This window comes from Cebidichthys violaceus, unplaced genomic scaffold, assembly GCF_023349555.1.
Source record: "Cebidichthys violaceus isolate CVI_PGR_0920_01 unplaced genomic scaffold, fCebVio1.0.p SCAF_24, whole genome shotgun sequence".
NCBI classification, from domain to species: Eukaryota; Metazoa; Chordata; class Actinopteri; order Perciformes; family Stichaeidae; genus Cebidichthys; species Cebidichthys violaceus.
In genome coordinates this window covers 6,476,932-6,489,326 of record NW_027176417.1, presented here as the reverse complement: position 1 = coordinate 6,489,326, position 12,395 = coordinate 6,476,932, and positions in this window count along the sequence as shown.

Genomic DNA, 12,395 nt, shown 5'->3' with positions numbered 1-12,395 from the left:
AGTTCTGGCATTGTTTGGAAGGCCAAGGAACCCGCTCGTGTTATAAATGAGAGCCCAGTGACAGGTGGCGATGCAAAAATGAAGAGTGTCGGAGCCCGAAGGTAAACAGAGCGCTGTAACAATACGGACTGATGTGTTTGGAGGCGGAGCGGCGGAGCGGCGGAGCGAGAAAGCGACGCGGCAGCATATTTCACGAGTCAGAGTTGTGAAGGAGAAGGCCGCAACGGCCTCGGAGACGGCTCCTCTAGCCTGGATGGAGGTTCTCTTCTCTCCTTCACGTCTGCAGATCTACACATTTCTAAAGGGAGAAGTGTGTGTGTGTGTGTGTGTGTGTGTGTGTGTGTGTGTGTGTGTGTGTGTGTGTGTGTGTGTGTGTGTGTGTGTGTGTGTGTGTGCGCGCGCGTTCTCTTAAAGAAGTGCACACACACACTTCTCAGGCTCACTGGACCCACGAGACTAATGGGAATCTTAAAAAAACTCACAACCCAAAACTCACTTTACTGTGATTGGTGGATTATGAGACGATAGGACACCTAGAAAAGCATATTAGCATTTTTGTGTCACTTCGAATCACTGTCAACTTTGCAGTTGTTTAGTCCATTTGTAGTGTTTCTTTGTAGTTGCATTATGTATCTGTGGTAATGTTGTCCTAGTGTCCTCTTTGTAGGTGTTTTGTCTCTTAGCAGTTGTCACGTGTCTCTTTGAGGGACCCTTGTGCTTTTGGCCCCTGAGCCTGTTCAGTAATCCGTCCTTGATTAGTTTGAGTTAAACACACCTAATCAACAAAACTAGCAGATTTTAGCTTTAGATTTGAACACAAAATGTGAGATGTTAGTGTTTACCAGACAGCCCGGTCTGAACAGTATCAACCTGAACTCTAACCTAAATCTGAGCCTTACAAACCCCCTTAAAAACACTCTAACTGTCTAAATCCTCTCACTTCCTCTCCTTTCTATTCGTATGAGAATATTATGACCTTAAGAAATACAAACACAATCAAATCTGGTAAAAGCCGCAGAGCAAAACCAGCTCCAAAGAAAGCAGACGATGGCCGACATCCTGACATGCGTTTTCATGGTGCCGAGTCCCCATAATGAACCGGAGCTAAAAAAAAAGAAAAGAAAAAGACTTAAAATCGGAGCGGAGATCAATAGGAGGCCGCTTTTGATAATTGCTCAGCGCTTCATTAAAAGCACGAGGATGCCCCCTCTTCTCGCCGCGTCACATCAGAGGCCAGATTAAAAAGAAAACCAGAAACACACATTTAAACTTCTCCCCTTCTCTGGCCGTGATGGTAAACATGTTCTGATTGGCTTTAGGAGGAGATGAGCGAGGTATCAAAGCCAGTTAATTTGCCCAGTTAGGAAAATCTGTCAGCTCTTAGAAAAACCTTGAGGAGGGAGACGGTGTCGGCTTAAATACGACGCGACGCGTCCGAAAGCCATGACCGACCATCTCCATCTGGTAGAGCAGAGCGCACACACTGGAGAAAAGGTCTTTCTGTGCCGCAGAATCACTTCAATCAGCAACGGCTTCTCTGGAATTCTTTGAAAACTAGATTTCATTTGCTTAAAAAAAAAAAAAAAGAAGAAGAACCTAGTGAAATGAGGTTCATTAAGGTTTTGATGTGACTGGATAATCACCCTTCAAAATATAAGCAGCGCTGGTAAACATGAATTATCAAGGGAGGAGGAGCAGGATGGGAGGAGGAGGGGGGGGGGACCCGGCAGCAGCAGCAGCAGCAGGACCTCATTGGTAATGCAAAACTTTAATACCGGCGACTGAAGAGGCTTGACGTGGCGAGGTGTAATGTCAGCTATCGATTGATGGGCGGTCGGGTGTCTCAGTGTCGGGCCCCATTGACGTTCTCTCTCGTCTTACGATGGAGGGAACTTGTTATATCTGTTTACGGCCGCGCTGATGTGCCAGGAACTCGGCGTCTCGGCAGCAGCTCGCTCTTCTTCTTCTCCCCTTTTTCTGGGAAGGAATCGTAACGGATCTTCCAGCGTGTTTAGCCGCGGCTCGGGCCGTTGACTGTAAGTGCAAAGGCAATTGATCACCCCCCCCCCCCACACACACACACACACACACACATAATCATGCAACATACATGCAAACAGCAGCCTTAAAAAGAGCTGATAAACCTGAAAACTGGTTTGAGATTTTGTTCTTCTTTTCGAAGTTCTGAGCTGATATTTCTTAACTAATCCTCAAACAAAGTCAAACTACCAGATGACTGGATAAGTCAACATCTTGACTACCTTCTCATTTTGGTCAGTGTCTCTGCAGAAGTGGTGCGTTTTCAATCCTCAATTCAGCTGCAAAGTCCTACATTTCCCACGATGCAACTCGATAACGAGATTCTCCCTGCCTGGTTAACGGCCACATCTTTGAAGTCCATTCCCCAGTTTGTAACACAAACAAGGCTTCTTTCTAAAGCTCTAGATGAAACTGAAGATGTGTAATGAGTGAATATTTATGCATCAGATATGATTTAACAAACCCAAACCTGCCTCCCTTCTTCCCTCCTTTACTTTGACACACACACACACACACACACACACACACACACACACACACACACACACACACACACACACACACACACCCCCAAACGCTGGCCTGCAGTTCATCACGTCACGTATCGCACCTCCAGAACTCGCTCTTCATCCATGCCTGCACACGCCGCATATGCATTTTCTCAAAACAAACTCCCAAAGACCCGGAGCGTGCGTTTGTTAGGTGACGAGTGGACGCCGCCACCACGCCCCCCCTCCCCTTCTGTACAAAAATAAAAAACACAGAGAGGTGGCGGGGAGTGTCTACACCCCCCCGGTCCATCGCTCTCAGCAGGGGTTATTGATTGTGACGTGCGCTCGCAGTGCACCTTCCCAGTCGCCTGTCAGCCAGATGCATGCTGGCAGGTCCGGTCCCCCCACCCCCCCCACCCCCCCTCCCCTCCCCTTGACAGCTCCCGCGCGGCGGGGAGGTTGTTGGGGTGGCGATGGTGTTGGAGGGGGGAGGCGTTTGTCAGAGAGCCAAACAGAGGGAGAAAGACAGCTGGCGGGGCCCTGGCCCTTGGTTTCTCCCCGAGCCTGCAGAAGGTGAACCTCGACCTCTCAGCCTCTGCTCTTGTTCGCGTCGTTGTCGTCGTCGCTACAAGGTGAGGGGAGCTGCCGAGGCGGGTTAGCCTCCGTTTGAGGGCACCCAGGTCTGTCACTGTGCATTTTTTCCGGGTTTTCACCCCCAAAGAGCCCCTCAGGATGAGGATGAACCGTTTCAGTCTGTTCTCCACATTACTGTCGCTTTTCACCGCCGCGTTTAGTACGACAAACCCTCCCCCCTCCTTTTCCTGCCCTCCCTGTAACAACCTGCCAACCCCCCCACCTGCGCAGCTTGTTTAACGCGGGCGTCTCCAGAAGGTGCATCCTGTGCGGCAGAGACAGGTAATGAGTTAGCTCGGGGGAGGCCGACATGACTGCACGCGTGTGAGAGTGTGAAATTACCTGACACAGCTTTCGTTGGCGCAAGGTGCTCCCCCCCCCCCCCTTCTGTGGGATTTGTACACACATGTTCACACACAGAGTGTGGAGGGAGGGAGGTGGGAGAACATAACATATGCCACTTAATGAACGCTTTAATCCTAAAGGCGCTGTTACTGTGTGAGGCTCCACTGGCAGCGTGGACGAGTTAAACAGGTAGGACTGAAAACGCTGAGTCAAGGTTATATTTAACCACAGCTACTAACTCACCACGCCATTTTAACCTTGTTTAACCATTAATAACCTAGCAGGTCTCTTTTTTTACTCGCACATCAACATTACACATTGGTGTTTAAAGATAAGACGTCGGCCATATTTTGCCCCGGATCGTTTGTTTGTTGCCCAGGAATGACCTCCCGTTGGTTGTCAAGCAGATTGTTGTCATGCGGCACGTGTTCTGCGTTGAGTTTTGCTAAACTTTCTTGGTCAAAGCTGCTCTGCCTGAACTCCCCTGTGCAGCATCGAAGTGTTCCACAGTGAGGTGGACTGAGAGGAAAAACCAGCGCGTGTCGGGACGAGCCCGAAATACTAAATGGATCATAAGTAATAATCACCCCGGGGGTTGCAGACAATAAGCCCCCTCCCCACACCCACCTCAGTATCTCAATCCATTTGTCTTGGAAAAGGAAATTACTAAATCCAATACAGTTCGATAAAAATCTGGCCTGTCTGGATCGGCTGCTGGAGGATAATGCGGCCTGATAAAGGCGCTCGTTTCCGGCCGCGCACCATCCGTCATCCGGGGGGGGGGGGGTTGCTCCCCTGGTCAAGCTGTCTGCTGCTCCAACAGATGACTGCAGCAGTTCAGCTGCTCGCTCCGCCGCCTCGCGGCCTCCACCCGCCGAGGTTACAAAGTTTAGTTGTTTTGTGAAAGCCCACTCTGTGCAAACTGATTGGATAACAATGACGGGCAGGTTTACTGCAGGAAGGATGCAGAGCTGCGAGACACTTCCTGACTTTGTCCCCGCGAGCCTTACTGCTGGCTCATTGTGACCATGACGATGAAAGAATGGCAGCGTTTTCTTCTGCTGCGGTCTTTGTGCGTTGCTCTTGACACAGTGACGGGTCTCGCTTTACATGCAGCGTCTTGAGTTGTGAGCAGTTACATTGATGGCGATTTATAAAAAAAAAAAGCATATCGCACCTAAAAAAAAAAAGTTGCTCTGATCATCTTCTTGCAGCCCCTTAAATACACTTCCAGTGTTTGAATCATGCCTGATGTTCTGTCACTTTGACTTCTGACCCTTGCAGGTCTCTCACTGCGTCCTTTTCACAGTTTACATTCCACATATGTGAGCGCATCTCACCGTCGCTGCGGCGGTAAGTGTCTCTGGACGAGAGCCTCCGCTGAATACCTGAGATGTGATGTAATCAAACGCGTCCTGCAGTCTGACCGCACAGCTGTAGGCCTGAAACCCACCAGCGGTGACCTCCAGAGAGGCTGTACGCTCTGAATCAGGGTTAAGAGAGACACTTGGCTCTTTAGAGTCCCCGCTGAAAGATTCCTCGAGGATGTTTTGTTGAGTTCTTTTCACCAAAGAACCTGTAGAAGTCCTGAGAAACCTGAATCACCATGAAGGATTCAGTGTGCAGAAATGAATACTAATCGCAGATTACGATGCAGATTCTCTCTCTCTCTCTCTCTCTCACTCTCTCTCTCTCTCTCTCTCTCTCTCTCTCTCTCTCGTCTTTTACTTGAGGTGCACGACCCCGCCGTTAAAGGGGGACAAATGTTGCTGCTGTTAATGAGCAAAGAGCAGCGGAGCTCATAAAAAGGTGTAAATATTGGGACACCGTCACAGACGGAGAGGAGGAAGAGAAGGACGGCCAGTGTTCACGTTTATAAGGAGGATTCAGTCGTAAAAGGTCCTGATGGAGATTTAGTTCCACGTCCTGTATGTCACATGACAAAAGCAGGAAGTCAACCTTTTTTATATAAATTGTTCAGCAACTTATCTAATAAAGTGGCCACTGAAAGCTCATACATTTGTGCGTCACAGTGCTGAGGCCCTATAGCTCGGGTATTTGCTAGCTAGCGATAGCTTGTTCATGTTGGGGGATGGGTGGAAGCTCGGGCTGAGGCCCATCCCCTTTATACAGTATGCTTGGGAAAAGTAACGTGACATTTTGACATCTGTTTTTGTCCATGGAGTCTACTGGCTCTAGTGACGTCCACAGCAGTGCATTGCTTTGCCCCAGTGCTGCTACTACTACAACCTATATTTCTTTAAATTTGCTTTATGCTTAGTTTTCTTTACATATGATGAGCAGTCGTACAGGTGTTCTTTGTATATCGTCACTCATTGAGTTTGTGTACATGTTAATAGCTTTCCGAGGGCAGTAAGTGATCTAAGATGAGGCCACAGTTATTTATCTCAGAGGTGTTCCTGCAGCCCTCTTTGTTTTGGGTCAGCGTGGACCAACTGTGAGTGACTTGACTCGAGAGGCCTCTCCGGTCGGCCGCCCACCCTTCTGAAGGCTGAATAATGTGAGCGCCTCGATTCGATTCACGTCCCTGCCGCAGCATTTCAAAAGACACTTAATTTCATACTTGTTTACGGCTCTCTCCAGAGATCTAAAGTTCAAAATCGCATGCATTTTTAATTCCAAATTAAGCCAGGGAAAGAGGAGGAGGAGGAGGAGGAGTGAGGGGGAAGAAATGTCCATGTTCACTTCGCCACATTTTGACAAACATGACCTCCCCTCGCTGGGGTGGAGGGATTATGAGGAACAAAAGTTGGCCCACTCGCCGTACCAGGGCTTAAGGCTATTGGGGCGACAGATTAGAATATCTTTCACCCTCTCAAGGAGATAAGAGAAACACAACCGTCAAGAAACGGTGCAAAACATAATGAACTCCTGATCTCCCACCACCAAAGAGCATGTGTGAGGTTGAGATTCGTAAATCTTCAAAACGGTAATGCAGATGTGTGGATCCCCCCCCCCCCCCCGCTGCTTATGCTTAAAACATGATCTCGGTTATCAAAGGTTGGAAAAATCTTCCTGCTCATTGTCTTTTCCTCGGAGGAGTCCACTTCCAGACAACACTATCGCCCTCGGCGCCGCCGTTTTGTTGCCGTTCTTCGTTTCTTATTATCTCCGATAATTACAAATATGTCAGACGTGTCGCCGCGTGACGTCTGGTGACGGTGGCGAGCCGCGTGGCTGAAATGACACCGTGATACATCTCACCCTCTCCTGCTCTCAATTAGCTCCCGGTGCTCCAGGTTAATGGAACTTTTGATTTGGGGAAAACTGGGGTTTCCTGGACGTATGGGGGGGGGGTCGACCCCGTCCTTATCTGCTGCTGCAGAGAGGCGACTCACTCCTGTGTGTTTTCCACTCTGGACGAGAAGAGCACCAAATGCTATTTATTTGGCTTCCTTTACATTTCACTCTGACGTCTGTACAGTGAAAGCAAGCTACTCTAAAAACTAATATTGTAATGAATCTGTCAAAAAGAATGTAATGAAGCCGACACTGTTCTAGACTTAAAGTCAATCTGTTGCCCTTAATAATGGCATTAAACAGCAGTGATGACGTCACACACACAGTATTTAAATTCATTATTATTAGTCAGCAGTTTACAGTTGATGTCACAATAAGTTATTACATCATAACTCGACTTATTATGATCTGAGTCCTCGCTGCAAAACTTTGTGTTGTAAAATGATTATTGTTCTTTTTTCAATCCTGTAAAATAGAATATGTTTCTGTGTCTTTAATTCGCTTTATTGATTTCAATATTCAGTATAACTGTTCGGTTTTGTCCAGTTAGACGGAAACAACTTGTGCCTTCGACAGCAGTCAGTTGTTGAAGCCATTTTCTGCTTCATCGGCAGATTTCTTCCGGAAGAATAGTTCAGGGAGACTAACTTTAACAGGATGTAAGCTGTAATATGTCTTTAAGGGTTTAAGTCCGTTTTAATCTAACTCTAGTGCGGATCGATTGCAGTGAGAACACAATCCGACCAAACTGCAGGAAGTGAACCCAAACCCAGTCTGCCTGCACAGGCAAAATACAGAATATACAGAAGATCACAAAAGTGCTGACGTTTAGAACGTCACTGGTGATAAACTGGAGGAGAAGGGATTTGAGTCAAAGTGATAAAACGTAATTTTCTGAACCACATTTAGGAACTTTGAAAGTTTTAATAATTTGTCCAGTTGTAAAAGTGAGCGTCTCACACACGCTCCACGTAACAATCGGGTTCAAGTCTGCTTTCTTTCTGCAACCATTCCTGTGGTCCATCCTCCAAATGTGTCTTTTTAAGATGCTGTTTGGGGTTTGGAGGGTAAAGCGTAGAGAGAGAGAGAGAGAGAGAGAGAGAGAGAGAGAGAGAGAGAGAGAGAGAGAGAGAGAGAGAGAGAGCGCTGACTGGGCAGAGCGGTCAGTGAGATTACTGGACTCCCAGTCAGCCTCGCGTCCCTCTGCACAAAACCCTCCTCCGGCCAAACAAAACCCGCTATCAGAGGATGACACCAAACACCAGCCCGCCGGGCATCCTCCTCCTCCTCCTCCCTTTCTTCCTCCTTCCTCCACAAACGCATCAGTGAGTTTCACTTTAGCTTGTTTGCGGCCATGTTGGAGGCAAGGTGACAAGAGCAATACAAGAGAAACATTCCTGTAATTTCCCAAAAAACAAGAGCTTAAGGTGGAATTGTTCTCCAAGGGGGGGAGCTGCCACCTCTCTTTCTTCTTCCCCTCAGTTTATCTAACTCACCAAAAAAAAGGGGGGAGATTTATCCACACACACACACACACACACACAACCCTCCTGAGGAATGGCTGGCGAGCAGAGAAGAAATGCACCCTGACAATCGCCTCTTCCCTCCGGCGGCTGCATGCCAGAAACGAGCGCTGTTTCTTCTGAGAGATCTTTTACCGAAGATGCCAGGGATTAAGAAAGAAAAGACTGCAGGACACTGCTGTGTCACCTAGCATTAAACAGCCCTAAACTCTCCGGTTATGAGATACTCTGCGCAAAATAGGCCAGAAGAGAGAGGGAAGGGAAAAAGAGAGGTTTTGATTCCTTATCTCTTTTTTTTTTCTTTTTTCTCTCTCGCCGTTTTCCTCCGAGCCCTGATGCCCCTGGTCTCTACTCATGGTGGTTGGTGCCTTCACACACACACACACACACACACACACACACACACACACACACACACACACACACACAGTCAGGCACATGCAAATCAGAGTCGGCTTTACTGGCAAACTACTCGTGATAAACAATTTTTATGAGGAAATAGTTCAATAAGTTTTGTGCAAAAGACAAAAAAACAAATGAAGATCTGGAAAAATGAAATGAATCTCAATTTAAAGATTCCTGCGTATAAAAAGAACACATGAAAAGGTTAGATTCATATAAACTGTAACAGTTGAAGATGTGGATATTTAAGAGCTAGATGCATTTGAGCGTTTGAAATGTCGATAAAGAAAGAAATCGGCACACAAGCAGGACTCTATTCAAGGAGGGAAAGAAGGAAAATAAATTATTAAATGACTAATAACTGAGAAACGTCTCCTTTTTACAATCAGCTCATCACAGAAATGTGATTTGTTGTTTGGTTGAAACGTAACATTTCAGGTTTCGCATGTAAAATTCAAACGGAATGGTCGAGTATCAGGTCTCTTGCTTTAGCAGCTGTTGCTAATAGAAATACGAATACAAGAACATTTTTCAGTCCTTGTTTTACTCAGTGTGGTTTGTGATTGATCGATGCTTCCATTGAGTTAAAGTTCTGTGGGACATACTTCTAAACCTGTTTTAAAAGTGCAACTTTAAACTGCTTTCTTGCTAATTGTTGTTTAGAAAATTCCAGTTTCCTTTTCTTTTTCCTGCTCCAAGGCTGCAGCCAATGATTATTGTTCTTTATGGTTTACTTTGCAGATCAATTCCTCGCTTATTAAATTATTAAATTGATCATTTATCATGAAAACGGTGAAAAAATGTCGTAGTTTTCCTTCATCCCACGGTAACATCATCAAATATTGTGCTAGTTGTGCTTCCAGTTCTCCCATTTAAGAACCTGAAGCCATCAAATTATTTTGCTTTGATAATTGTCGATTAACGGCCAATCGATGCTGCGCTATGCTGCTGCCGTTGACATGAGGAGACAATTGTCTGTTATTAGCCACACCCATTTCGACTCATTGCATTTTATATTTTTTGGTATTTCCGGATACCAAAAAAAAAAAGGTAGTGCTTTTGAGTGTTGAGGTCCAGGTATCTACAGTGTCTGCATGCTGCAATCTCCGACTACAAAACTTTTGTTGCCTTTTATTAGCTAGTTTTGGACTTGGGCACAGCCAGGGGGCATGTGGCTAAGAGAGCGGCACGTCACGCCATGACGGTCCCCGGCGGCAGGCATCAAGCTGCAGCAGATATTCTGCAGGCCACCAGGATGCCCTAAAATAAAGTTGGTCGTCACAGCCGTCGTTGCTCTTTCAAGAAGCGTCTGGTCTGACAATCTGAAAGAAAAGCGGCCAAAAGTTTCCCGTCGTCTTTGTCATCTTTTTTTTCGAAGCGGCTCGGCCCGCTCTGAATAATTCAGCGGCTGCCTGGTCGAATGCAAACAAACGGAATAAAACATAGATAGTTATGAGGCATAAATATGAACAAACAGCATCTAAAAGCATTAAGGAAACACAGAGCGTCTGGGGTTTGGAGCGACAGATGAGGACAGTGCGTTTGACTGGCTGGACGGAGCCGTTACCCCCCCACATCTCGTTCACCCCCCTAATGATGTGTGGCCTGTCAGAGAGACGCAGCCAAATTACATTCAGGACTACAAAGCCTTCGTCCGAGGTTTTCTCTCTCTGTGCAACACCCTGCAAAACAATAACTGGGATTCAGCAGCTGCAAATTGCACTAAAATTTCCCATTCTCTCTCTGTGAATTATTAATGAGAGCCAAACCAAAAAAGACAAAAAAAAAAAAGGAAGGGGGGGAGAGAAATATCTACAGCATGCCCGAGCAGTGGAGAATGCTATAAAGCCGTAATTATGCCAGAGAATGAGAAATGGAACAAAGTTGTTGGAGCCAGAAAAAAGCGAGGCAGAAACTGAAACTAAGAGCTCAGAGGGTGAAAAGAAAAGTAGTTTTATTACATATGCAAAACGCCAAAGCTGCAGGATCGACGCACAATTAAAACGGGGATAAACAACAGCATTTGCATCAGGTTTCCTCTGAAAATATATATACAGGATCTGTTTTGGAATGAAAATCTAACCTCAAATATGAAACCGTTCCATAAGCTAAAGCATTGTCCGTCAAACGTAAAGCAGGCGGTGCTGCTTGTAGGATTTCTCTCGAGTCACCGACCTTTTTCTTGTAACGCGGATGGTTTTTTTTTTTTCATGGTCTCGAATCACAAAACGTGTTGCAGCTTTGCGCCACATATTTATTTAAAGAAGTCAGTTCATGTTAAAAGTGCACCCAGCAGCAAGTAGCGTACAAAAAGAATAACGACGAATGATGGATAAAGTAGAAAAGGTGAAGAAACTCTGATTAGATGAGAGCTGATGGTGGCTTTTATTAAATATCAGTGAATATTCCCAACTTCTACTTACGTAAAATATTAATAACGCATTGTAAAAGTGCTTTTAAAGTATCGGCAGTAAAAGCGTTCATTTTGGAGAAAAGCTGTTATGTTTATTATCACATTCTATTATTTGTTATATTCTTAATAATGCACTAACATGAAAATGGTATTTTATGTTTAATGTTAAAAAGCTGATCCCATGTTTTAGTTATTTAGGATAACAACAAAAGTTTTGAACCAAAGATGCTCAGTAAACACATCAAGTAAAGCAACAAATGCTAGTGAGTAAATATACATGGCACATGCAGTTTGTCTATACATACATGTTAAATAAACTTGTGTGTGTGTGTATGTGTATGTGTATATATATATATATATATATATACACACACACACACACACACATATATACACCCGTCATTCGTGGTATAAATTAATTTAAAATGTATTGAATAATACCATTCAGGTTCCAGCTCCATTAAATACCTACATTTCAGATTTGTTATGTCAATTAATTTATACGTTTTAAAGAGCAACTTAAGTTACAATAAATTTCATACAGATGATGCTTTGAAAAGTGAAAATGTGATTTTATGAGTGTTACACATTAATTCAGAAAAAGTAAAAAAAAAAGCAATTGGGTCACATGACGCCAGTGTGTGACGTAGATTCACACATTATTTAAGCTCAAAGTTGGTGTTTGAAAATATATAATAGAAATAATCTGTATACAAAAAGTAAATATTTTCAGATATAGAAATACAAAATGCAAGGATTGTAAACCTGCTCGTTTATTATCTTTGTTTTGTGATGAGTCACAGCTTCACTAAACCAGTGGTGCATGTTGTCCAATAGATGAATGACGTCTGCTTCCATTTTTATTTTTTCAAAATGCTGAAATTGCAGGATGATTAATTTCAGGATTTGTTCTTTAAATACCCTAAAAATCTCTTTTCATACAGTGTTTGTGTTGTTTTTGAGCAGAAGCCACAGACGTCCTCACTGTTGTGGTCTTTTACCGAATACTTGAGAAAGTGCCAACCAGAAAATGTCTCTCTCACTCACACACACACACACACACACACACACACACACACACACACACACACACGGTTCGATCGAGGGCCTGGCATGGATCCTCTGCTCACAGGAGGCAGCGGCGTCCCTCAGGGATCCATAACCGACCACATAGCTCTGAGAGAGAACAGCTAGCTCGCCCAGCTGGGCCTCTGCTCTCTCTCTCTCTCTCTCTCTCTCGCTGTGTGTGTGTGTGTGTGTGTGTGTGTGTGTGTGTGTGTGTGTGTG